Source organism: Dendrobates tinctorius, unplaced genomic scaffold, assembly GCF_039654945.1.
Source record: "Dendrobates tinctorius isolate UK_male_01 unplaced genomic scaffold, ASM3965494v1 ptg000290l, whole genome shotgun sequence".
Lineage (NCBI taxonomy): Eukaryota > Metazoa > Chordata > Amphibia > Anura > Dendrobatidae > Dendrobates > Dendrobates tinctorius.
In genome coordinates, this window is record NW_027361957.1 from 2,336,062 (window position 1) to 2,362,975 (window position 26,914).

A 26,914-nucleotide genomic window follows, 5' to 3' on the forward strand; every position below is an offset into this window, starting at 1 on the left:
ATGTATTGACGGTGAAACAAGATGAAAACACAAACACAAGTAGGAAAATAGGCTCAGCAAACGATGGGGCCCAAACTAACTAGAAAGGAGAGGAAAGGAAATACACTGTCTGCAATCTGCAAAAAACCCTACAAAAATAATGTCCAACACTTCTGATGGCAAAATTAACCCTGAAGTCACTAGACTTCTCCCACTATATCAGCACTCTGAAATACTCTGAGACAGAGCAAAAAGAGGCCAATCTAATAAGGGACAAAAAGCAAATTGGCAAATACAGATAAATAAGAGTGGAAAATCAGCACAGCCCAAGCTGGGTCTGGCTGACCACACAAAAAACTGAATAGACCAACAAAATGAAGTGTGAACAATAACAGAGAAACTTAGCTTGAGCTGACTGGAACAGAGCTGAGAACCAAGACCTGACAAGCAGAAGGAATCACCAGCAACTGAATAGGGCATCGGCTGTCATAAATCCAATCTGAGACTCCTGAAGTCCAATCGTGACCCTCATTCTCAGGTGGCAGATCTCCACCAATCAAATCAGTCTCACTACCTCCTGTTACCACCAGAGGGAGTCTGGAAGGAGAACTCACAACTGGTGAACCAGAGAATGAACTCACAACAGTTAGGGTTGGGCTAGGGTTAGGGTTAGGGCTAGGGCTATAGTTAAGGCTCGGGTTAGGGCTAGTGTTAGAATTAGGGTTAGAGTGAACAAGGATTAGGGTAGAATTAGGATTAGGGATTAGGGTTGGGGTTAGGGTTAGGGTTGGGATTAAGGTTAGGGGTGTGTTGGGGTTAGGGTTGGAGCAAGAATTGAGGGGTTTCCACTATTTACCAACTTTGGGGGTCTAAAAATTGGGTCTAAAAAATCACTTTTGTGGAAATAAAAAAGACTTTATTTTCACGGCTCTGCGTTTATAAACTTCTGTGAAGCGCTTGGGGGTTCAAATGCTCACCACACATCTAGATAAGTTCCTTAGGGGGTCTAATTTCCAAAATGGGGTCACTTGTGGGGGGTTTCCACTGTTTAGGCCTATCAGGGGCTCTGCAAACACAACATGACGCCCGTAGACCATTCCATCAAAGTCTGCATCCCAAAATGGCACTCCTTCCCTTTCGAGCTCTCCCATGCGCCCAAACAGTGGTTCCCCCTACATATGGGGTATCAGCATACTCAGGACAAATCGCACAATAACTGTGGGGGTATGATTTCTCCTGTTATCCTTGTAAAAATAAAAATTTGGGGGCGAAAAGATCATTTTTGTGGAAAAAAATGGATTTCTTATTTTCACGGCTCTACGCTATAAACTTCTGTGAATCACTTGAAAGTTCAAAGTGCTCACCACACATCTAGATAAGTTCCTTAATTGGTCTAGTTTCCAAAATGGGGTCACTTGTTGGAGGTTTCCATTGTTTAGGCACATTAAGGGCTCTCCGAACGCAACATGGCATCCGATCTCAATTCCAGCCAATTCTGTGTTGAAAAAGTCAAACGGCGCTCCATCCCTTGCGAGCTCTGCCGTGTGCTGAAAAAGTGGTTTACCCCCACATATGGGGTATCGGCGTATTCAGTAGAAATTGTACAACAAATTTTGTGGTTGATTTTCTCTTTTAACACTTGTGAAAATAAAAAAAAATTGGTTCTGAAGTAATTTTTTTGCAAAAAAAAGCTAATTGCTAATTTTTTCCTTCCACATTGCTTTAGTTCCTGTGAAGCACTTAAAGGGTTAATAAACTTCTTGAATGTGGTTTTGAGCACCTTGATGGGCCTAGTTTTTAAAATGGTGCCACTTTTGGGTATTTTCTGTCATGTACACCCCTCAAAGGGACTTTAAATATGATGTGGTCTCTAAAAAAAATGGTTTTGTAAATTTTGTTGTAAAAATGAGAAATCAACTTTTAACCCTTATAACTTCCTAACAAAAAAAAATTTTGCTTCCAAAATTGTGGTGATGTAAAGTAGACATGTGGGAAATGTTATTTATTAAGAAATTTGTGTGACACATCTCTCTGATTTAAGGGCATAAAAATTTAAAAATTGCTAAATTTTCGCCATATTTCCGTTTTTTTCATAAATAAACACAAGACTTAGCGAATAAATTTTACCACTAACATGAAGTACAATATGTCACGAAAAAACATTCTCAGAATCAGCGGGATCCATTAAAGCGTTCCAGAGTTATAACCTCATAAAGGGACAGTGGTCTGAATTGTAAAAATTGGCCTGGTCATTAAGCTGCAAACTGGCTCTGTCGCTAAGGGGTTAATATGCTTTTGTTGCATATTTTACTCCATTCATTAGTAAGGGTGAAATACGCTGCAAAAATTGACATTATGCAGATTTAATGTGCTACAAATCTACAAGGAAAAAAAAGCAATGTGCACATGAAACTTCTGGGATCTCATTCACTTTACTTGTAAGGTAAAACTTTGCATATTTTCTGTAACAAAAACATAGTGTTTGCACACTTAAAGTTAACTGGGAGGAATAACAGAGACTGGATAATTTATACTATTGGGCAGTTGAGATATATTTAATGGGTGGAAGAGTGCTGCTTACTAGCAAGCACTAAAATGCTAGGGTGCTCATTGCTTGGGTCGAGGTACTCGGACAGATCAACGAGCCCAATGTAAGTCTATGGGAGACCCGAGAATTTTTACTGAGATCCCCCACGGGGGTCTTTTTAAGATCTAAAAACATCTGAAAATGATGGAAACACTGCTCAAATAACACGAGGACATCATGGGGATCGCTCCTGGAAGCATTCCTGACTCCTAGTTCACAGCTTTAAACAATGTTGTCAGAGTTTCATGCCATTTTTACTGGTGCACCAAACAACATACCAAAAAAAAACCAAAATGGATTTGCTGGGAAATATGTTAACGTACATCCTTTCCAGGTTAATGACTTGTATATAAGGCAAAATAAATAACCCCAGACCTGTCCACAAGCACTTGTCCACGAGTCTGTGGTTAGGCGGACTTTCCCGTTAACCCCATTCTTGTGGACACGGGTAATGTTGTGGGACACATGCTGGTGTAATGCCGGTACAGCACAACGGGAGAAATAGTGGCGACTGCGGACCGAGTACCTTGGGACAGCCGCCACCATCAGGTTGCGGAAAGCTTCCATCTCAATGAGCCTATCAGGCAACATTTTGAGTGCAAGCAGATGAGAAATTTGTGAATTAAGTATTGTGGCCTGTGGGGCATTGGCTGCATATTTCTGCTTGCGTTCCAATGACTGGGGTATAGACAACTGAAGGCTGGGCTGGGACAAGGACATTGACGGGCATCTTCACAGGCACATGGAATTTGGGTTGGCTTGTATGCAAAACAGCTGAAGAAGCAGCGTTGTCACCAGCAGACAGTGTTCCTGGAGCCTGGTGTTTGGCACACAAAGTCGGGTGCTTTTCTGCCATGTGACTAATCATACTGGTGGTGGTCAGGCTAGTAGTTTTACTACCTCTGCGGATGCGGGCATGGCAAGTGCTACAAATGGCCTGTTTGGGGTTATCAGCAGAGTCTTTCAAAAATACCCTGACTCGTGAAGATCTAACAGTTGGAATGGCAACTTTCGGCCTGTTGGTTTGACGGGGAAGGGATGCACGCCTTCTGTCTGCGGCCACCACACTGCTTCTTCCTGCCTGTTTGGGTAATATGCCTCCTTCCCTTTTTTTTGCTGCTGTCCTCACTTTGCATGTCCTCCTGAAAAGGTTGAGTCAATCACTATGTCATCCTTCACCTCGTCTTCCACATCCGCACCCGGCTCCTCCTCCTGACTTTCTGGAAATTGTGTCTCATCATCGTCCACCTCTTGTGACCGTGGCTGCTCAAAGATTTGTGCATCGCTGCTTGGAATATCATCTTCAAGTGGAGCGGGCGAGAGGCATGAATCTCCAAATTGAAAACTGAACAGCTCTTCGGAGTGTCCAAGTGTGGGATCAGTTGTCTCAGGGCGCTCAGCATGGTGGAAGGAAGAAGGATCAGGGTGATTAATATCCGGTCGACACTCACGGCTACTCAGACTTGACCGTGTGAAAGACATGGTGGTGATGGTGGCTAAGTGACTGGAAGCATTATCTGCTATCCAAACAACAACCGTTTCACACTGCTCTGGCTTCAATAGTGGTGTGGTGCAGTCCCCCAGAAACTGGGACAGGAAGGTCGATCGCGATGATGTGGGTCTTTGCTGTGGCCCACTTTCAGCTTGGCCACAGCCTTGTCCTCTGCATGTACCATCAGCATCATGCCAACTTCCCCGTCCCTTGCCTTGCCCATTATAATTGGACTACTGAAATATTTTAAAAGCTCTATACAAATGGATTTATTTGGAGAAAAATTATATGTGATCAGTATGCCTGCAAAGCGAAGATTTTTCCACCACAGATATATCAGGCCTCAGCCTAAGATAACAGACTGTATTAATTTTTTTTAGGTTTTGTGTTCACTTTTGAAAACCATAAATAATGAGTAGAACCAGGCTAGCAGACAGAACTATCCAATATATCCCTGCGATGCAAAGATTTTTCCAACACAGATACACCAGGCCTCAGCCTGAGATAACTGACTGTATTAATTTTTTTAAATTTTTTGGCTAAATAGTGCTGTACATAAGTACAGTTTCACCCAGGACAAAAAAATAAAACCGCAGTAAACTGGCCAAACTTTGAGCACGCACAGATATGAGCTGGCACTGAGAAACCACACCAAAAAATGTGTGGCCTGTATTTTTTGGGCTAAATACTGCTGTATTTAACCAAAAGTGACAGCCAGGCAAAAAAAAGAAAACAGCCGTAAACTGGACAAGCTTTGAGCACGCACAGATATGAGCTGGCATGGAGATACCACACCAAAAAAAATTGTGTGGCCTGTATTTTGCTTTTTTGGCTAAATACTGCTGTTAGAGGTGAGCGAAACGGGTCGAAAAATTTCAAAAGTCGCCGACTTTTGTCAAAGTCGCCGACTTTTGTCAAAGTCGGGTTTTATGAAACGAAACCCGACCCTAGGATGAGGTCGGCCACGAGGTCGGCGACTTACGCGCCAAAGTCGCGTTTCAAAAGTTTGTTTTGCGCTCTTTTACAGCCAATCAGGATCCACGGACACTGTGGGCAACGTGATGACATAGGCAGGGGTCACCACCATCTTTCAGAAGGGCATGCAAGTGATTGGCTTGCTTTGGTGGGCGTCACAGGGGGTATAAAAGGGCGTGCACGCCGACCGCCATCTTACTTCTGCCGATCTCAGTATAGGGAGAGGTTGCTGCTGATTCTGTAGGGAGAGCGTTAGGCAGGGAAGAAGACAAAAAAACTGCTTCTGCTGCTAGCGATTTGGCCTGCACAACACACAAGTCACTGTGTGTGCAGTGCAAGGGGAGGCTATATTGTGGTGTATCAGTGGTGTTGGTTGTTGGGCTGCCTTTTAAGGCTTCCTGACAGGCTGGCATTGCTGTTTACCCACTGCTCCGCAAACTGCTTTTTTTAAAAGCAATCCCAATTTTTTTTTTTTGTCCTGCTGAGAAGAAAAAAAAACTGCTTCTGCTGCTAGCAATTTGGCCTGCACAACACACAAGTCACTGTGTGTGCAGTGCAAGGGGAGGCTATATTGTGGTGTATCAGTGGTGTTGGTTGTTGGGCTGCCTTTTAAGGCTTCCTGACAGGCTGGCATTGCTGTTTACCCACTGCTCCGCAAACTGCTTTTTTAAAAGCAATCCAATCTCCCTTATCCTGTAGTCACTTTGGTCACAGCTGTGCCATCGAGCCTGTCACATAGCGCTCAGATATTCATTGGGCCTCACACAATCCACAAGTGTCCAGTGTCCAAAAGTGTGTGCAGAGATTCAAAATCTCCCTTATCCTCTTGTCACTTTGGTCACAGCTGTGCCATCGAGCCTGTCACATAGCGCTCAGATATTCATTGGGCCTCACACAATCCAAAAGTGTCCAGTGTCCAAAAGTGTGTGCAGAGATTCAAAATCTCCCTTATCCTGTAGTCACTTTGGTCACAGCTGTGCCATCGAGCCTGTCACATAGCGCTCAGATATACATTGGGCCTCACACAATCCACAAGTGTCCAGTGTCCAAAAGTGTGTGCAGAGATTCAAAATCTCCCTTATCCTCTCGTCACTTTGGTCACAGCTGTGCTATCAAGCCTGTCACATAGCGCTCAGATATTCATTGGGCCTCACACAATCCAAAAGTGTCCAGTGTCCAAAAGTGTGTGCAGAGATTCATAATCTCCCTTATCCTCTCGTCACTTTGGTCACAGCTGTGCCATCGAGCCTGTCACATAGCGCTCAGATATTCATTGGGCCTCACACAATCCACAAGTGTCCAGTGTCCAAAAGTGTGTGCAGAGATTCAAAATCTCCCTTATCCTGTAGTCACTTTGGTCACAGCTGTGCCATCGAGCCTGTCACATAGCGCTCAGATATTCATTGGGCCTCACACAATCCACAAGTGTCCAGTGTCCAAAAGTGTGTGCAGAGATTCAAAATCTCCCTTATCCTCTCGTCACTTTGGTCACAGCTGTGCCATCGAGCCTGTCACATAGCGCTCAGATATTCATTGGGCCTCACACAATCCACAAGTGTCCAGTGTCCAAAAGTGTGTGCAGAGATTCATAATCTCCCTTATCCTGTAGTCACTTTGGTCACAGCTGTGCCATCGAGCCTGTCACATAGCGCTCAGATATTCATTGGGCCTCACACAATCCACAAGTGTCCAGTGTCCAAAAGTGTGTGCAGAGATTCAAAATCTCCCTTATCCTCTCGTCACTTTGGTCACAGCTGTGCCATCGAGCCTGTCACATAGCGCTCAGATATTCATTGGGCCTCACACAATCCAAAAGTGTCCAGTGTCCACAAGTGTCTGCAGAAATTCAAAATCTCCCCTGTCCTATAGACACCTTGTACCTTGTTTTACATTACTATATAGTTTGTTGGATTTTGTCTACATTTCTACCAAAAATGAGGAAGGCTGGTGGAAGAGGCCGTGGAATTGGGCGGGGGTTGGCAGCTGGTAATGATGGTGTTGGTGGTGGATCTGATGGTAGTGGCAAGAGCAAAATAGGACCGAATGCAGGAGGTGTTGAGCCTGCTTCATCGTCTGGCTACATAAGGCCTTGAACGCTTAGTTTTCTATAAGTTGGCAAACCGCTTTTAAAGCCAGAGCATCAGGAAAAAGTTTTGTCTTACATTGCTGACTCAGCCTCCAGCTCTATCGCCTCCTCTTCTTCAGTTGTAAAAAGTAAAAGCACTGAGTCGTCATTGGAGGCTCATGTTCATGAACCACACCTTTCCTTGTGTCCTTTCCGGTTGTAGACGGGCAGGAACAAAAGTCTTGCCCGGAGGTACTGACTCGAGAGAGACTGGAGCCACGGTCCTCAGGCTCTCAGATGGGACAATTAGGCGCAGGCACTTCTCCAACTTTGCGTAGAGGGAGTTAGCTCATAAGCGGGAGAAGACTTTGCCAACTCTCTCCGGTGGGAGTCCATACCTGGAGAGAAGATGAGAATGTCATGCAGATAGACAACCACTGAGGTGGAGAGCATATTCTTTTGGATGAAGAAGAATCCCACCCCTGCAGGTGACACTGACTTCCTAATGAATCCTCTTGCTAGATTCTACCTGATATAGTGAGACATGGCTTCTGTCTCTGGAAGAGATAGACTCGACCCCGGGGAGGCTCAGCACCAGTCAAGAGGTCAATAGGATAGTCATAGGGTCGACGAGGCGGAAGTGTCTCCGCCGCCTTCTTGGAGAACACTTCTGCAAACTGGTGATAGTGTTTGGGGAGAGAGGAAAGATCTGCGGGAACCTCAGTGGAGGCAGCCTGAATGCACTCCCTCAGACATCTACCCTCACAGGACTTACTCCATCCAAGAATTCTCCCCGAGGACCACTCTATATGGGGAGAGTGGCAACGCAACCAGGGGACCCCTAGGAGGACCTGGTCAATACCCTCAGTCATAATAAGGGGAGATAACATCTCCCGATGGGAAGGAGACAGCGAGACCCTCAGTGGAGCAGTCTGGGGGTTAATTTGTGAGGGTAGTGTCACACCGTTCACCACTCTGATAGTGAATGGCTGAGGTAGCAAAACCAAGGGGATTGCGTGCCGTTGGGCGAAGGCTGATGACATAAAATTACCCTCCACCCCGGAGTCCACGCAAACCTCCACCGCCAGAGTGGAAGAGCCAAACTCAAGCATCCCCTTAAAGGACAGCTTGGAGGAAAACATTGCATTATCTAGTAAGCCTCCTCCCACAGCCACTAGACGTGAGCCTTTCCCTGCCGCTTGTGGACACTTGTTAGCAAGGTGACCAGGCTGCCGGCAATGGTAGCAGACCATGGGTGCTCGAGCGGACCAAGATTTGGACCCTGCGCGAGACACCTCCATGGCCTCTTGGAACTCGGACACCTGATCAGAAGGTTCCAGAGGTCTATGAAAAGTGGGTGCCAACCTAAACCTCTGGCCAGACTGGAACCGCTCCAACCCTAGTTCCGTAAAACCAAGGTCTACATGGGTGGAGACGGTAATGAGCTCCTCAAGTGTGGTGGGAACCTCCCTGGTGGCTAGGGCGTCCTTTACATGGTCAGTCAGCCCCCTCCAGAACACTGGAATGAGGACCTTGTCTGGCCACTAAAGTTCTGAGGCCAGTGTCCGGAACTGGATGGCATAATGACTGACTGACTGACCAAGGTCAAGTCCTGTGTCAATGCCAGCAGCTGGAGCGCGGAATCATGGGTGACCCGTGGTCCCAAAAAGATCTGCTTCAGAGTGCCCAGGAAGTGCGAGGCACATCATCTCATGCTCCCACAGTGGTGTGGCCCACTCCAAGGCCCTGCCCGACAGGAGGGAAATAACAAATCCCACCTTAGCTCGCTCGGAGGGAAATCGTGCAGCCAGCAGCTCTAGCTGTATAGTACACTGGCTCACGAAACCCGTACAAGACGCACCATCGCCCGAGAACTTCTCGGGCAGTGGAAGGTGAGACAAAGTTGGGGCAGGGATGGCAGTGGACACATGGGATATAGTCTCTGTGTCTGCCTGAGCAGCGAACGTGGCAACATCCACAGCTGAGGTTGAGCGCTCGAGAGCCGCCAACCTGCCTTCCAGTTGCTGGATGTACCTCTGGAGTCATTGCTCATCCACCATTACTAGCCAGACCCTGGCGCTTGTATAATGTTACGGGATTGCGGAACGCACCAAATAATAAAGATGGAATAAAGTGCGTTCGCAGCCCGGGGTCCACCGCGCAGAGATGGTAAACTGCTGCTCAGTAATGGCGGAGAACTAAGTGAACATCAGCGGGATATCCGCTGACCCAGTGAGCACAGGAGTGAACTCTGTTACCTCACAGAGCCGCAGAAACAAATGCCAGAGGCTGTTAATACACTGCTCGGCTGGTTGAGCACTAGCTAACTGTCACAGAACTCTTCCCCAGAGACTCAGGGCTATAGTTCCTCTAGACCACTAGCACTCGGCGCCGCAGCTGCGGTACCAGCAAGAGAACAGATAAATACTAATTGCACCAAGTGCACACTGCACCCCTCCGGCGGACACTACTAATCACCCAGAGCAGGGAGGAAAGCGCTTAACTAGCGCACGGCGCTAGGGATGAGCGAGTATACTCGTTAGGATTCGATACTCGGCGAGTAATGCAGTACTCGCGGTACTCGAATCCTGGCGAGTAAATTTCACTAATCTCTTCGCAATATTCAGCACAGCCTGCACAGTCCCCACACAGCCCAGCACAGTCCCCGCACAGACCCCGCACAGCCCAGCACAGTCCCGCACAGCCCTGCACAGTCCCGCCCAGCCCAGTACACACACAGCCCATTACTCACATTTCCCATAGACTTACATTGGACTCGTTACGAGTACCCGAGTATTAGGAGCTACTCGTAACGAGTACAGCGAGTCCGAGTATTTCACTACTCGCTCATCCCTACACGGCGCCTCTGTAAGAAAGGCTGCTACTCGTGGTGCAGAGGTGCCTTGTGCTGGATGGCACTATATGGCGCTAACGCTTGTGTGGAGAGCAGGATACTGGCATGGACTCTGACTCTGTTGTTGTATTTTTTGTAGGTACCAACTGCATCTAACTTTCTTACAAACACAATGACATTGTGCTGTTCCTGATGAAGAAGGCATGCACTTTGAAACGTGTTGAATAAATCCACAATTGAATGGCTACATGTTTGGGACCTTGAATCGTTAAATCCACAATCTACCCATTTTTTTTCCTTCGGTGGGTCATGAATGGACCGGTGGATCTGCTGCAGCGGATATCTCTACAAGCCTGTTTTGTGGCTCAGTCTAGTGAGTACAATACTATCATTTCAATCATTTGTTTCTAGGATAAGTCCCTATTGTGCTATTTTCTCCAGCAGCATACATTGGTTTTCTAGAATTAAGCATCTCATGAGCATCTTGCACTTTACCTTTTATACGGACACGTGTGACTTTGGCAACCTATTTCTAACGGGAATCTTTTATGCCAAGCTTCACATGTGCATCTGTTTCACCTATCTTCTGACAGGCATCAAACACATTCTGGTAATTGGTGGTGGGTAAACGAATAATCATTGTAGGCTGTATCCAGGATCTCATACCTTCCATAGCCCCCCTGTTATTAATCCTGTGCGTTCCCAATCCTTCTGTCACTATGCCCCTTTTCCTGATCACTTCATCTAACGACTCGTCCACCATATTTATGCTAAAAACCTGCACCTTCCCAGCAGCAACTGTGTAGGAAACCACAATATTGCTTTCAATGGTGTCTATGATGCCCGTAAAAAAAGTTTACACACAATGTTGATGTGTACCCCCCAGGGTGAAAGGTTTTTCAGCCCATACTAAAGTGTATGGGCATTACAAGTATAGGAGACCAGCTCCTTTTTAATGGTAACATTTTTTTATGAGGCCCTCCTCCACGTTTCTACCAAGGGGTATTGGGGTGCGTGCAAATTTGGAGCAGGCCTTGCATTCACTTCATGAGCAAACTTTATGGGAGTTCAAAAATCATAATAATGGGAACCTTCATGCAGCCATCCAGTACATTGGTTCAAAGGGTTATTGGGGTGCATGTAACTTTGGGGCAAGGCATGCCTTGCATTCAATGCATAGGCTAACAGTATGGGAGTAAAAATAAAAAAAGAATAATGGAAACTTTGGTTTCATGTTGCCATCCAGGACGTCTGTTCCAAGTGCTATTGGGGTGCATGTAACTTTGGGGCAGGGCAGGCCTTGCATTCAATGCATAGGCAAACACTGTAGGTTTTGTGCCATTAGCAAGCCACCGTCCTTTCCCAGTGTGACATCACGCTACACCCTGCCCCCACCACACACCAACCTCCTCAGCGTCGCTCACGGCCGGAGCACGCGAGGTAGCGGCGATCCGCACTGCTTCACTGCCCAGCAGCAGCGGTCATCACCCACCCCATCTAGCACGCTTGACTGCACCACCGACCACCAGCTTCCAAGTTAGTGCCACCCCTCCCTGCACTTTACCAGCGAGCACAAGCCTCCTCTAACCCTCATCTATGTCACAGGTCTGCCTCTGCATATAACAGTCTAGCACCAGGTGCTCTTGATTTATCTAAGGATATTCAGCCACTAGCATTTGGCAAGGTTAGCCTCAGCCTCCACCCGAACCACCTATCATTATTCCTTGGTACCTTTTGGCTTTTTTTCTGATATTCAAATCTTTTTATTAGTAATTATATTTAAACCAGGATTAGGGGACATGTGCCAGCCAATATCCCAGTAACAGTTCCAAGGTTGGATGCACTTATGGTCGGATTCATTAATAAGTAAGTCTAGCAGAATCTCTTTTAACCCTTAAGGGGTTGCCCTCCCCTTTTTGTAAGATAAGCACACTCTACTTGTTTATTTATTCATTCATTTATTGGCAGCTACTTACATTTTCAAGACAAAGCGATCAGCCTTAAGGACATTACGTTTTTTCTATACACTAACAAGTGAGTAGCTTATTTTCTGAAACAAAACAAATAGGCTTTATTTATTTATTTATTCATTCAGTCATTCATTTATTCATCCCACTTTTTGTGCCAGCTATCCACATTTCCAAGACCAGGCAACCAGCCTCCAGGACATCTTGTTTTTTCTATACATTATCAAGTGAGTAGTCTAATATTAACCCTTGTCTTTCCCAGTATAGCGCGGTGTAATTACTATTTTAAACTATGGGAGATCCATTTTTTTATAATGGGAACATTTTATCATGAGGCCTTTCTGTACGTCTCGTCAAAAGGGTATTGGGGTGCATCCTAATTTTTGGCTGTCCAGCCACTCACTGCATAGGCATTAATAGCATAGGAGACGCACTATTTAATAATGGGAACAGCAAAGCATAGCCAGCTGATGGCCCTTTAAGAAGATTAATGCTATCTGATGCTCTTATAAAAATAAGCTTTGTGACTTTCAGAGTTCCGTCCCTCCTTCATAAATGAAACAGGATGTGTCTGATGATGTGTCACACTCCACATGGCCTTGGCCAGGTTATTAAATGTTAAAATGACATTTCCAAGTGAATGCATTTGAATTGGTTGAAAACAATGCTACAGTTGAAAAACGCATCAAAAACGCTACATGCGAACATAGTCCAAGTGGTGAAGGAAAATTTTTTTTGGGGGGGTTATTTATTTTGCCTTACATACAAATCATTACCCTGGAAAGGATGTTCCTTAACATATTTCCCAGGAAAATCCATTTTGGTTTCATTTTTATATGTTTTATTGTGCACCTGTAAAAGAGGCATAACACTCTGACAACATTGTTCACAGCTGTGACCTGGGAGTCAGAAATGCTTCCAGGGGTATTCCCCATGATGTTCCCTAGTCATTTGAGCACTGTTCCCATCGATTTCAGACGTTTTTAGACCCTAAATGACCCCCATGGGGGATTGCGGCAAAAATGCTCAGTTTTCCCATAGACTTACATTGGGCTCTTTGCTCGGGTCGAGCACCCGAGCATTCCAATTTACTCGACCCGAGCAATGAGCAACCGAGCATTTTATTGCTCGCTCATCACAAATCTTAATTTAGAGTTATAAGTTATGCATAATATTACATGTTGCAGCTTGACGAGCCTCCCAGTTTATGTTAAATAGTAATGCAAATATTGGTATGTAAATATCAATGATTGCAGATTTGGCAATGCTTCCAATACTGCTCTGTGGTAATATAGTCTTAGTAATAGAATTTTGCATTCAAAATATGGATTATGCCATAGAATAGCAACTGAATATAGTTTATATTAACATTGCATTTTAGAGTGATGAACAACTCATGTCTGCCTACTTAGAGTGTGCTGCTGTTTTCTGTGATAGTAAAGTAAGGATTTGATTTTAGCAAGCAGAGTAAAAATGTCTGTTCCACCTTCAGGCTCCTTCTAATATCACTAAGGCTCATGTAATTTGATGCCTCACAAGGCTTGATTTGAATTATAGTGGTAGCATTCAACACCTGACCTTCACAGTATTTGCTTTTGGCCTAGAAACAAAGAATTATACAGTCTAACGTCACCTCACTATTAGGATAATCCATCACTTTGGCAGCAGTTTCAAATGATAAAAGAATGGTGGAAATTGTAACAATGCAACTGAAAATGTACATAATCATTTCTGATATTAATTGGGTGATATATGGGAAGCGCCAATATTATTTTTTCAAGATTTTAATAAAATTGTGTACAACACACAATGCTTGTATTTTCACATTATTAGCATTTATTATGCTTTGCTTATATAGCACTATTGTATTCTGCATCACTTTACAGACATTATCATCTCTGTTCCCAATGGGGCTCACAATCTAAATTCACTATCAGTATGCCTTTGGAGATTGGGAGGAAACCCACGCAAACACAGGGAGAACATACAAACTCCTTGCAGATGTTGTCCTTGGTGGGATTTGAACCCAGGGCACCAGTACTGCAAGGCAGCAGTGCTAACCACTGAACCACCACACTTTGTTTATTGATATCATTAAAGTGGTATTTCCACAATTAAAAGTTATTCCATTTACATAGATAAAAGGAAACTTTACTAATAAGTAGAGGCTTAACCGCAGAGACCCCAAGAAATCCTGAGAATCGGGCTATGAACCCTGAGTAGATGCTTAACCCCTTTCCAACTTCGGGCGTACATTTACGCCGATGTTGGACTCCCTCCCTTTGATGTGGGCTCCGGCGGTGAGCCCCCATTTTTCCCGGCACATATCAGCTCTTTTGAACAGCTAACATGTGCCCGGAATAGCCACGGGTGGAATCGTGATCCATCCGCGGCTATTAGCCAATTAAATGCCGCTGACAGTGGCATTTAACTCGTGCTTCCGGCCATCGGGCCGGAAATCTACCCACCAGTGACCCCCATCACCTGATCGCTGTTCATCGGTGGGTTGGCATGACAACCAGAGGTCTCCTGGAGATCTCTATGGCTGTCACTGCCGACTTGCTGTGAGGGCCGCCCAGTGGTCAGCACTCATAACAAGTGAGTAATTCTGTTACATAGAGGTGATCTGATCATCGCCTAAATGAAGCACAGCCAAGTGGGTTATGGCAGCTTCTAGTCTCCCATGGAAACTATTGAGGTATGCCAAAAGTAAAAAGAAAATGTTTTTAAAAATATAAAGAAAAAAAAATATAAAAGTTCAAGTCACTTCCCTTTTGCTCCATTCAAATTAAAAAAATAAAAAAACAAACATACACATATTTAGTATGACTGTGTTCAGAATCACCCGATCTATCAATAAAAAAAGGATTAACATGATCGCTAAATGGTGTAGCGAGAAAAAAAGTCAAAATGCCAGAATTATGTTCTTTTAGTTTTAAAATGCAATAATGGGCGACCAAAGGATTGTATCTGCACCAAAATGGTATCAATAAAAACATTAGCCTGGCATAGAAAAAGACAAGTCCTCATGTAACTCGAGATCATGAAAAATGGAGATACTATGGGTATCAGAAAATGGCGCAATTTTTTTTAACAAAGTTTTCAATTTTTTTTTCACCACTCAGATAAAAAAGAACCTATATATGTTTTGTGTCTATGAGCTCGTATTGACCTGGATAATCATAATGGCAGGTCAGTTAGCTTTTATTGAACCTAGTAAAAAGCAAAACAAAAAGCAAGTGTGGAATTGCACTTTTTTTGCAATTTCAACGCACTTGGAATTTTTTCACGTTTTCTAGTACATGACATGGTAAAACCAATGGTGTTGTTCAAAAGTACAACTCGTTCCGCAAGAAACAAGCCCATACATGGCCATATTAATGGAAAAGTAAAAAAGTTATGGCTTTGGGAAGAAGGGGAGCAAAAAACGAAAACACAAAACTGAAAATACCTCTGATCATGAAGGGGTTAAGGGAATCTGTCAGTAGGTTTTTGCAATCTCATCTGAGAAAACCGATACCCCATATGTCTGTGCGATTACAGCAATACCAGATTTATATTGGGTTTTTATGTTTGGTTGCTGTCACATTAAAAGGCCGACAGTGGCCCCTCGCCCATGCCCTCATACTTTATAATGGATCTTTCTTTGGCTCATGATTGGTAAATGGCTACACTTGTGGGGGTCCCCTATATCTTTTGATTGGATTGGCAACCTGACTTCTTATGTATTGCTGAAAGACTATTGTTAATTTCTAGGTGTGGACTGGACTTTTTAAAGCTATAGGCTCAGGTTTATTGCTATCACACCGTACACCACCTGTTGTTGCTCATTACAATACAAGTTCAGTGAGTCTTGTGTAGACATATACACACTATCACGTTATCCTACAATATATAGAGGCAGTATTGTGACCCAAAGTATTTATCCATATGGTGTAGGGACTTTTTCCGGGATCCAAAGTGCAATACTGTTTATCCACTATATTTGCTAATTATGCAAATTGTCTCTTCAGAGAGGAAGAGGACTAGAACTCTAGTGCCACCTATTGGAAGTTGCAATCCTAAAAGTCAATGTTGACCCTTTAACGAGCCTTGTTACATGACTTAGGATAAAAGCCAAGCCACTATATTTGTTATAGACACTGTGAGCATCAGTATGCTACTCAAAGTCAATTTATGAGTAAGATTGGGGGATACATAGTACTTTAATTGCTTTTTGTTTATTTTTTTTACGCTGTTCCGAGTGTGGTAAAATTTGTAAGGCAGTTTTATTCTTCGAGTCAGTATGATTACAGGGATATATCATTTACAACTTATTTTACGTTTTCACGCTTTTACAAAGTAAAAAGTATTTTACAAAAAAAAATTATTATTTTTGAATCGCTTTATTCTGAGAGCTATATTTTTTTACTTTTCTGTTGATGGAGCTGTATGGCGGCTTGTATTCAGTTGTACCATTTTTATTTACATGCATCTTTTTGATCACGTTTCATTGCACTTTTTGTTCGGTGGTATGATGATAAAGCATTGTTTTTTGCCCAGTTTTTATTTATTTTTTTACGGTGTTCACTGAAGGGGTAAACTAGTGGAACGTTTTATAGAGTGGGTTATATGTACAGTGTACATAGAAAACATTCACTGCAAATATAAAGTGCTCAGTGCATACATAGGTGATCAGTATAAAAGTAACACTGCCAAATTAATACACATCAAAGACAATGATAAATATAAGAAAATATAAAAATTCTTATTTTGCTTCAGGTGTTGCATCCTTATGAAAAAAGTAGTGTGCATTTTTCCCATGTACACTGTATATTTGTAATGTTTCTTGTTTAATTGATTACTGAATTAATGACATGTGCACCATATACACACCTGCATTTATGTTGTATTCATTGCTTGAGAAAGGATTTTATACCCGAAATGTTGCCATGCTATTGGACATTAAAGTTGACTTTTTTTTATATTTTTGTGCTGTTTCCCTTTTTTTTCTATTTAGTCTAAGGAGCCAATTGATTGCTGATTGGTGAAGCGTGCACACTATTGAGATATTTTCTATGGTGCTGTTCCAATTTTTCTATACAAATATTTTTCTGTGGAAATTTGCACCTCTTATTCTTGTTTTTTTTGTCATTTTTTTTTAGCTGTATTTTGAACTATGGATATCAACTTGTTTGAGCCCGGCATTTTTGCATATACTAATGAACATGAGGAAAGAATACTTAGGAGGTTGATGTCACTTTTTTAAGTACTTCATCACTGTTTGATCTGAAAAATAATATGAGAATATTCTTAAAAAATCTTTGACATTACAACTGCATTTAACTGTTAGGTGTCAGGCTCCTGTCGCTGCACAGCAGGAATCCCGAGCCTTGCATTTGGCAGTCTCACATTCCTCTCTGGCCGCAGAGGAGGCTTCTCAACAGACTCATTGATCCCAGTGCTCTGCTCAGACCAGCTCTGTGGTTTTGGTTGTTACTGCTGCTACCTCTGGTCCAGCTATAGCAACGCATGCTGGTCAGCAGCAAGCTTCTCCAGGGACTAAGTCCTCCTTTCGGTCTACTAAGCATGCCCGTGGGACGATCTCTCATTGGAGATCAGAGGTCACCTGCTCCAGCTCGGATTGGACCATCAGAAAGGTCAGGAAAGTCCCGGAAGGACGCTGCTATAAAAGGTTTGCATGGCCGCTCGGCCATGCACTAGTATAGACTGCATTACCAGACTATGAGGAGTGAGTGTTGCATGCATGTATGAATGTCTCTGGTGAATGACTAATTTAGAAACCCCTGCCCTTGGTATGCATGTGTTGTGCAGCCTAGCCTGTTAAGCGCCCAGGCTTAGGTGTAGGTAGAGGCAGATTCTGAGACTGGCATCGGTGTCCACCGCTGGCTCTGCACGCCACGGTGCACGGGCTTGACACTCCACCATAGTCAGCATCTATAGTGGCATCCACAGGTGCGATTCCACGCTCCCAGAAGGTCTAGATGGACTCTGACCCTGTGTCCTTGGGGCAGAGTTCTGTGACCGCATCTTGTGCACTCCCTTGCCGAGCTCTGCGAGCTTCAAACAGGCTCTGGCATTTATGCTCTGCGATAGTGCAGCTTTGTGAAGCAACAGAGTCCACCCCTGTACACGCTAACCCATGTGTGTTTTTCTATTATACCACCATATAGCGTCCGCCATTACTGAGCAGCAGTTTACCACCCCTGCACGATGGACCCTGGGGTCCGAATGCACCTTATTACCATCTTTTAATATTTGGTGCGTTCCACCAGTCCTAACATTATACTAGCGCCAGGGTCTGGCTAGTAATGGCAGATTAACAACGACTGCAGTGGTACATCCAGCAGCTGGAGGGTAGGCTGGTGGCTCTTGAGCGCTTAGCCTTAGCTGTGGATGTTACTGCAGTCGCTGTTCAGGCAGCCACAGAGGCTGTCTCCCATGTGTCTCCTGCCATCTCTGCCCCGACTTTGTCCCGCCTTCCATTGCCCGAGAAGTTCTAGGGTGATGGTGCTTCTTGTAGGGGTTTCATGAGCCAGTGTACCATACAGTTGGAGCTACTGGCTGCACGATTCCCCTCTGAGCAGGCTAAAGTGGGATTTGTTATTTCCCTCTTGTCGGGCAGTGCTCTGGAGTGGGCTGTGGGAGCGTGGTGATCATGTGGTGCAGAGTACATCGCGGTTCTTGGACACCCTGAAGCAGGTCTTTTTGGGACCGCAAGTCACCCATGATACCGCGCTTCAGCTGCTGGCATTATCACAGGGCTCGTCTCTGGCCAGCCATTATGCCATCCAGTTCTGGACGCTGGCTTCAGAACTTGAGTGGTCAGATAAGACCCTCATCCGGTGTTCTGGAGAGGTCTGGCTGGCCATGTAAAGGATGCCCTGGCCACCAGGGAGATTCCTGCCACACTGTTTTTCAGAGCGAAGGTTGGAGCGGTCCCAGTGTAGGCAGAGGTTCAGGTTGGCACCTAGTTTTGCTAAACCTCCGGAACCTCCCGATCGGGCGTCCAAGCCCAAAGATGCCATGGGGAATTCTTGCGCAGGATCCAGGTCTCGGTCCCCGTGAGCACCTGTGGTCTGTCACATTTGCCGGCAGTCTGATCACCCTGCCAACAGGTACCCACAGCTGCCAGGAAAACGCTCTCATCTAATGGCTGTTGGAGGCCTACTAGAAACTGCAATGTTTTCCTCCAAGCCGTCCTTTCAGGAAACGCTTGAGTTTGGCTCTTCCACTCTGATGGTGGAGGTTTGCGTGGATTCTGGAGCAGAGGGCAATTTCATGTTGTCTGCCTTCGCCCAACGGCACGCAATTCCTCTGGTTTTACTACCTCAGCCAGTCACTATCAGAATGATGAATGGAGCAACACTACCCTACCAGATCACCCACCAGACCACGCCGCTGATACTCTCACTGTCTCCTTCCCATCAGGAGACGCTATCTCTCCTTGTCATGCCCGAGGGTATCGATCAGGTCCTCTTAGGGGTCCCCTGGTTGCGTTATCACTCTCCCCATATAGAGTGGTCCTCAGGGAGAATTCTCGGGTGGAGTAAATCCTATGAGGGTAGATGTCAGGGGGAGTGCGTTCAGGTTGCCTCCACTGAAGTCCCCGCAGATCTTTCCTCTCTCCCCAAATGCTATCAACAGTATGCAGATGTATTCTCCAAGAAGGCGGCGGAGACCCTTCCACCTCACCACCCCTACGACTGTCTTATTGACCTCTTGCCTGGTACTGAGCCTCCCCGGGGTCGCGTTTATCCCCTATCTTTCCCGGAGACAGAGGCCATGTCACAGTATATCAGGGAGAATCTGGAAAGAGGATTCATTAGGAAGTCGGTGTCACCAGCAGGGGCGGGATTCTTCTTCATCCGGAAGAAGAATAAAGAATTACGTCCCTGCATCGATTACAGGCATCTTAACGCCATCCCTAGTAAGAATAAGTATCCTCTGCCCCTGATATCGGAACTGTTCGATAGGCTACGGGGAGCGAGAGTGTTTACTAAGCTTGATCAGCAGGGGGCTTACAACCTGATTCGCATCCATGAGGGGGACAAATGGAAGACAGCTTTTAACACCAGGGATGGGCATTATGAATACCTGGTGATGCCCTTCGGGCTCTGTAACACTCCTGCTGTCTTCCAAGACTTTATAAATGACATCTTCCGGGGTATGCTCACCACCTCAGTTGTAGTCTATCTGGATGATATCCTCATCTACTCTCCAGATATCCAGATATTGACTCTCACCGGAGAGATGTTTGCAAAGTTTTCCACCTCCTACGGGCAAACTCTCTCTACACAAAGTTGGAGAAGTGTGTGTTTGAGCAGGAGTCCTTGCCTTTCCTGAGCTATATCATCTCCGCCCAGGGATTGGACAATGATACTGCCAAGCTACAGGCGGTGATGGATTGGAAGGAGCCCCATTCTCTCAAAGTGGTGCAGCGCTTTATGTGGTTCATAAATTATTACCACCAATTCATCCCCAACTTCTCGACGTTGGTGGCCCTCACCAGGAAGGGTGCAAATCCCAAGTTGTGGTTGGAGCCTGTCTCCAAGGCCTTCTCCTCCATTAAGTCCCATTTCACTAGCGCTCCCATTCTACATCACCCTGATGTAGATAAACCCTTCATTCTGGAAGTGGATGCCTCTTCCGTCGGTGCTGGAGTGGTCCTGTTTCAGAAGGACACGCAAGGTCGGAAGCACCCATGCTTCTTTTTCTCCAAGACCTTCACACCGACAGAGAGTAATTATTCCATCGGGGATAGGGAGTTGCTAGAGATGAAGTTGGGCTTCTCAGAGTGGAGACACCTCCCGGAGGGGGCTCGCCACCGTTTCCAGGTGTTCACCAACCACAAGAGCATGGTGTATTTGCAAACAGCCCAGAGGCTAAATTCTCACCAGGGCAGATGGTCCTTGTTCTTATCCTGGTTCCACTTCACCCTCGATTTTCTCTCCGGGGAGAAGAACGTCTGGGCCGTTGCTCTCTCCCGCTCCGTGGTGTCATCGGAGGAAGAGGAGCAGGAGCCTCGGTTGATCATCCCACCCGAGAGCCTGAGGACTGTAGCTCCGGTTGCCCTTGAGTCAGTACCTCCGGGCAAGACATTTGTCCCTGCCCATCTGCGACCGGAGGTCCTCTCTTGGGCTCATTCGTCCAGGGTGGGTGGACATTTTGGGACAAAACGGACGTCTGAGCTTCTGGCGAGGACGCACTGGTGGCCGCATATGGCCTGTGATGTCGGGGACTATATTCAGGCAAGCGTCTCTTGCGCCTAGAATAGGTCCTCTCAACAGCGGCCTACTTTACCCCCGGCCGGTAGCGGACAGGCCCTGGGAGATGGTCGGTATGGACTTTGTGGTGGGGCTACCCAAGTCCAGTGGCAGCATGGTCATTTGGGTTGTCACCGACCATTTCTTCAAGATGGTGCACCTGGTACCTCTCTCCCGGTTACCTTCTGCACGGGGCCTGGCAGCGTTGCTCATTAAGCACATTTTCCGCCTACACGGCATGCCAGACAAGATTGTCAGTGACTGGGGTCCCCAGTTTGCATCTCGGTTCTGGAGAGAGCTCTGTAGCCTGCTCAGCATTGAGCTAAATCTCTCCTCGGCCTATCATACTGAGACGAACGGGTTGGTAGAGAGAGCCAACCAGACCTTGGTTACATATCTACAACATTTTGTCTCGGCCAGGCAAGATAACTGGGCATCCTTGCTGCTGTGGGTGGAGTTCACTTTGAACAATGCTGTGGCTGACTCCACTGGCCAGACCCCATTCCTCCTAAATTACGGCCGGCATCCGCACGTCCCTGTGCCCATACCCATGTCGTCCACCGATTCCAGGGTGGCAGACTGGGCAGTGGTGACACGTGACATTTGGAATCGCACTCAGTATGATATCAGTGCCTCCAAGGAGAGAATGAGGGCCTCCACTGACACGCACCGGTGTGACGCTCCGACCTTTGCTCCTGGCGACTTTGTGTTGCTCTCCACCCATAACATCAGGCAGCGGGTCGAGTTCACAAAATTCACACCTCGCTACATTGGCCCCTTCAAGGTCCTTGAGCAGGTCTACCATCTGGCCCTTCCACCACATTTGGCTATCTCTGACACCTTCCACGTGTCCCTCCTTAAGCCTGTCCTCATGTCCTGGTTCTGCGAGTCATCTGCTGGGACATCTGACCTGTCCTTGGACGAGTTTGAGGTTAATGTCATCGTGGGATGCAGGGTGGTGCATGGTAAAAAAGTTATTTGGTGGACTGGAAGGGTCATGGTCCAGAGGCTCGGACCTGGGAGCCAGTGGAGAACATCCGCACTCCACTTCTCATTGCGGCATTTGAGCGTAGTGAGGCTCAGAGAGGAGGGGGGCCTAGGAGGGGGGTAACGTTAGGCGTCGGGCTCCTGTCGCTGCACAGCAGGAATCCTGAGCCTTGCATTCGGCAGTCTTCCATTCCTCTCTGGCCGCAGAGGAAGCTACTCAGCAGATTCATCGATCCCAGCGCTCTACTCAGACCAGCTCTGTGGGTTTGGTTGCTGCTGCCACCTCTGGTCCAGCTATAGCAACGCATTCTGGTCAGCAGCGAGCTACTCCAGGGACTAATTCCTCCTTTTGGTCCATTGAGTATGCCCGTTGGATGATCTCTCATTGGAGTTCGGAGGTCACCTGCTCAGGTCCTTCTCCAGCTCGGATTGGACCATCAGAAAGGTCAGGAAGGTCCCGGAAGGACGCTGCTATAAAAGGTTCGCTTGGCCATGCGCTTTTATAGACTGCATTACCAGACTATGAGGAGTGAGTGTTGTATGCATGTATGAATGTCTCTGGTGAATGACTCATTAAGAAACCCCTACCCTTGGTATGCATGTGTTGTGCAGCCTAGCCTGTTAAGCGCCCAGGCTTAGGTGTAGGTAGAGGCAGAGTCTGAGACTGACATCAGTGTCCACCGCTGGCTCTGCACGCCACGGTGCACGTGCTCGACACTCCACCATAGTCAGCATCTATAGTGGCGTCTGCAGGTGCGACGCCACATGCCCAGAAGGTCTAGAGGGACTCTGACCCCATGTCCTTGGGGCAGAGTTCTGTGACCGCATTCTGTGCACTCCCTTGCCAAGCTCTGTGAGCTTTAAACAGGCTCCGGCATTTATGTTCTGCAACAGTGCGGCTCTGTGAATCAACAGAGTCCGCCCCTGTACACACCGGGTGATGCTAACCCGCATGTGATTTTCTATTATACCACCATATAGTGTCCGCCATTACTGAGCTGCAGTTTACCACCCCTGCACGGTGGACCCCGGGCTGCGACTGCACCTTATTACCATCTTTTAATATTTGGTGCGTTCTGCCAGCCCTAACTTTAACTACGTTAAATGAGTATTCAAGAGCAAAGAAGATCGCCAGAGGATTATGCTCTAATATTCAACCTTACCTCATGTCAGGTTCCTCATTTTGTTTGAAGTTTTGCATGATCTCTAACAAGTATAGCTTGGATCCAATACTTTTTAATATTGAATTTTTACAACAAGAACTACAAAGATATAATTCTGATGTGGTTCCTGTGGAATCTGAAATTAAACGCTTGTTGAAAGAGGATGAGTGGAACAATTTTAAAATTACATTGGATACTAAATTTGAAAAGTTGCGCCTGGATCTAGAGGATGTAAAACGGAAAAAATGGATTCAAGATATGGATAATTATAAATCTGGTAACATCTATAATTGACAAAGAGCAGGTTCAGGAAATTGGAGGAAGAAAGATATATGGCACAAAAAGACTGTGATGCTGAAATTATTTTGACTAATTATGACACTTTTAGATTCTGGTTCCCAAAAAGACAAACAGGAAAAGGGGAAAAATGGGGAAAAAAGAAACATCGGAGACAAGAGAAAAGAGATGAACAAACCTGCAGTAGAAAAAATAAGTGACATGAGGAGCAAGGATCAGGTTTAATTGTAAACATTTCTAACAAAGTGTCAACTAATGATAAGATATCTGTGTTAAGCAAAGGGTTATCATTTGGACTGAGCACACATGTCAATTGGTTTCAATTGACTATTGATTTGCAAAATTTCTTTAGATCTCTTAAGCTCAAAGAATTGTTTAGTAATAAATTGGTTATGGAGACAGTTCCAGATGGCGAGTTAAATGTGAAAGTATCAATGAGGAATAAAAGCAATTTTGTACCACCTAGTAGTCCATCAGTAATTGAAGCTCTTATAACCACTGTCGCTAGGGACATTGAGATTTTGAAAACTAATTGTAATAAAAATTTCAAATGTCCTAACATGACAAAAGGAGAAATTCAAGCTTTATATGATTTGTCACAAAATGGGGAGGTTATTATAAAAAAAATGCCGATAAAGGCGGTGCTGTGGTACTTATGGACAGAAATGATTATGTCAAAGAAATTGAGAGACAATTGGGGGACCTGGAGGTATATAAGAGACTATCACATGATCCTAAATTTGAGATTGCTTGGGATATTAAGAGCATTTTGGAAGAAGCTTTGAATAAACAGATCATTGATAAAGAGTCATTCGATTTTCTTATAATCGAAAATCCTACTATACCTGTTATATACACTCTACCTAAAATTCATAAGTCTCTTGTAGATCCTCCAGGAAGACCCATTGTCTCAGAATGTAATTCTATTTTATCTAATATTGGAATTTATTTGGACAGGGGACTTAACCCAATTGCCAGCTGTACTGACTCTTTTGTTAACCCCTTACTGCCATCAGACGTACTATCCCATCCATGTGCCCTGGGACTTAATTCCCAGGGACGAGATAGTACGTCATAGCGATCAGCGGCGCCCACGTGGTGAGCGCCGCTGATTGCGGCCGGGTGTCAGCTGATTATCACAGCTGACACCCGGCACAATGTGTCAGGGGCGGTCACGGACCGCCCCCGACACGTTAGCCCCTTGTACACCGCAATCAAACACGATCGCGGTGTACCGGGGGGTTAAAGGGAAGCATCGGCAGGGAGGGGGCTCCCTCCGTGCTTCCCTGAGCCCCCCACGGCAGCGCAATATGCAGCGCTGCTGCGGGGGGGGTCTTTCCCTAAAGGCCCCCGGATCCAAGATGGCGACGGGGACCTTCGGGGGCCTGTAGGGAGCTGACTTCCTCACTGCCTGCAAAGCGCAGGCATGAGGAAGTCTGCAGCAGTGCCTGTGGCAGATCGCTGATCAGCGATCTGTCACAGGACAGTGATGTCCCACCTGGGACAATGTAATAAAGTTAAAAAAAAAGTGTAAAAATAATTTTAAAAAAATCGCTAAATAAATTAGTAAAAAAAAAATATTCCCCAATAAATTCTTTTTTTGAAAATAAAAAAACAATAAAAGTACACATATTTGGTATCGCCGCGCCCGTAACGACCCGTCCTATAAAACTGTCCCATTAGTTAACCCCTTTAGCGAACCCCTTGAAAAATAAAAAACGAAGCAAAAAATAATGATTTATTATCATACCACCGAACAAAAAGTGCAATAACGCACGATCAAAAAGATGCATATAAATATCCATGGCACCTCTGAAAACGTCAGCTTGTCCCGCAAAAAACAAGCCGCGATACAGCGTCATAAACAAAAAAATAAAAGTTATAGCTTGCAGAATTAAGCGATGCCAAAAAAATTATTTTTTATATAAAATTGTTTTCATTGCATAAAACTGAGAAAACATAAAAAAAAGACCTAAATGAGGTATCGCTGTAACCGTACTGACCCGAAGAATAAAACCGCTTTATCAATTTTACCGCACGCGAAACAGTGTAAACGCACCCCCCCAAAAGAAATTCATGAAACGCTGGTTTTAGTTCTTTCTGCATCCCAAAAATCGGAATAAAAAGCGATTAAAATAGTCACATGCCCGAAAATGGTACCAATAAAAATGTCAACTCGTCCCGCAAAAAATAAGACCTCACATGACTCGGTGGGTCAAAATACGGAAAAATTATAGCTCTCAATATGTGGTGATGCAAAAACTATTTTTACAATAAAAAGCGTCTTTTATCGTGCGACAGCTGCCAAATATAAAAACCGCCATAAATAGTAAATCAAGCCCCCTGTTATCACCCCCTTAGTTAGGGAAAAATAATAAAATTAAAAAAATGTATTTATTTCCATTTTCCCATTAGGGTTAGGGTTAGGGTTAGGGCTAGGGTTAGGGTTAGGGCTAGGGTTAGGGCTAGGGTTAGGGCTGAGATTAGGGTTAGGGGTGTGTCGGGGTTAGGGTTGGAGTTATAATTGGGGGGTTTCCACTGTTTGGGTACATCAGGTGCTCTCCAAATGCAACATGGCGTCTGACTAAGTATGGAATTGACAAAGCAACTGCTAGGTGGATTCATAACTGGCTTAGTGATCGGACCCAAAAAGTGGTTAATGGCTTCACATCCAGCTGGAAGAATGTCTCAAGTGGGGTACCACAGGGCTCTTTCCTGGGCCCTGTATTGTTCAACATCTTTATCAACGATTTAGATGAAGGAATTGAGGGTAAACTGATTAAATTTGCTGATGACACAAAGCTAGGAGGGATAGCTAATAGTAGAGAAGAGAGAGAGAGGATTCAAAAAGATATAAATAAACTGGAGAAGTGGGCAGCAACTAACAGAATGGTTTTTAACAAGGAAAAATGCAAAGTGCTACATCTGGGCAATAAAAATGAAAAAATCATATACAGAATGGGAGGAATAGGACTAAGCAACAGCACATGTGAAAAAGACTTGGGTATACTAATAGATCACAGACTGAATATAGTCAACAGTGTGATGCAGCAGCAAAAAAGGCAAATGTAATTCTAGGATGTATTAACAGAAGCATACAGTCTAGATCACGTGAAGTCATTATTTCCCTCTACTCCTCTTTGGTCAGACCTCATCTGGAATATTGTGTCCAGTTTTGGGCACCACATTTTAAAAAAGACATCAACAAACTGGAGCAAGTTCAGAAAAGAGCGACCAGAATGGTGACCGGTCTGCAAACCCTGTCTTATGAGGAAAGGTTGC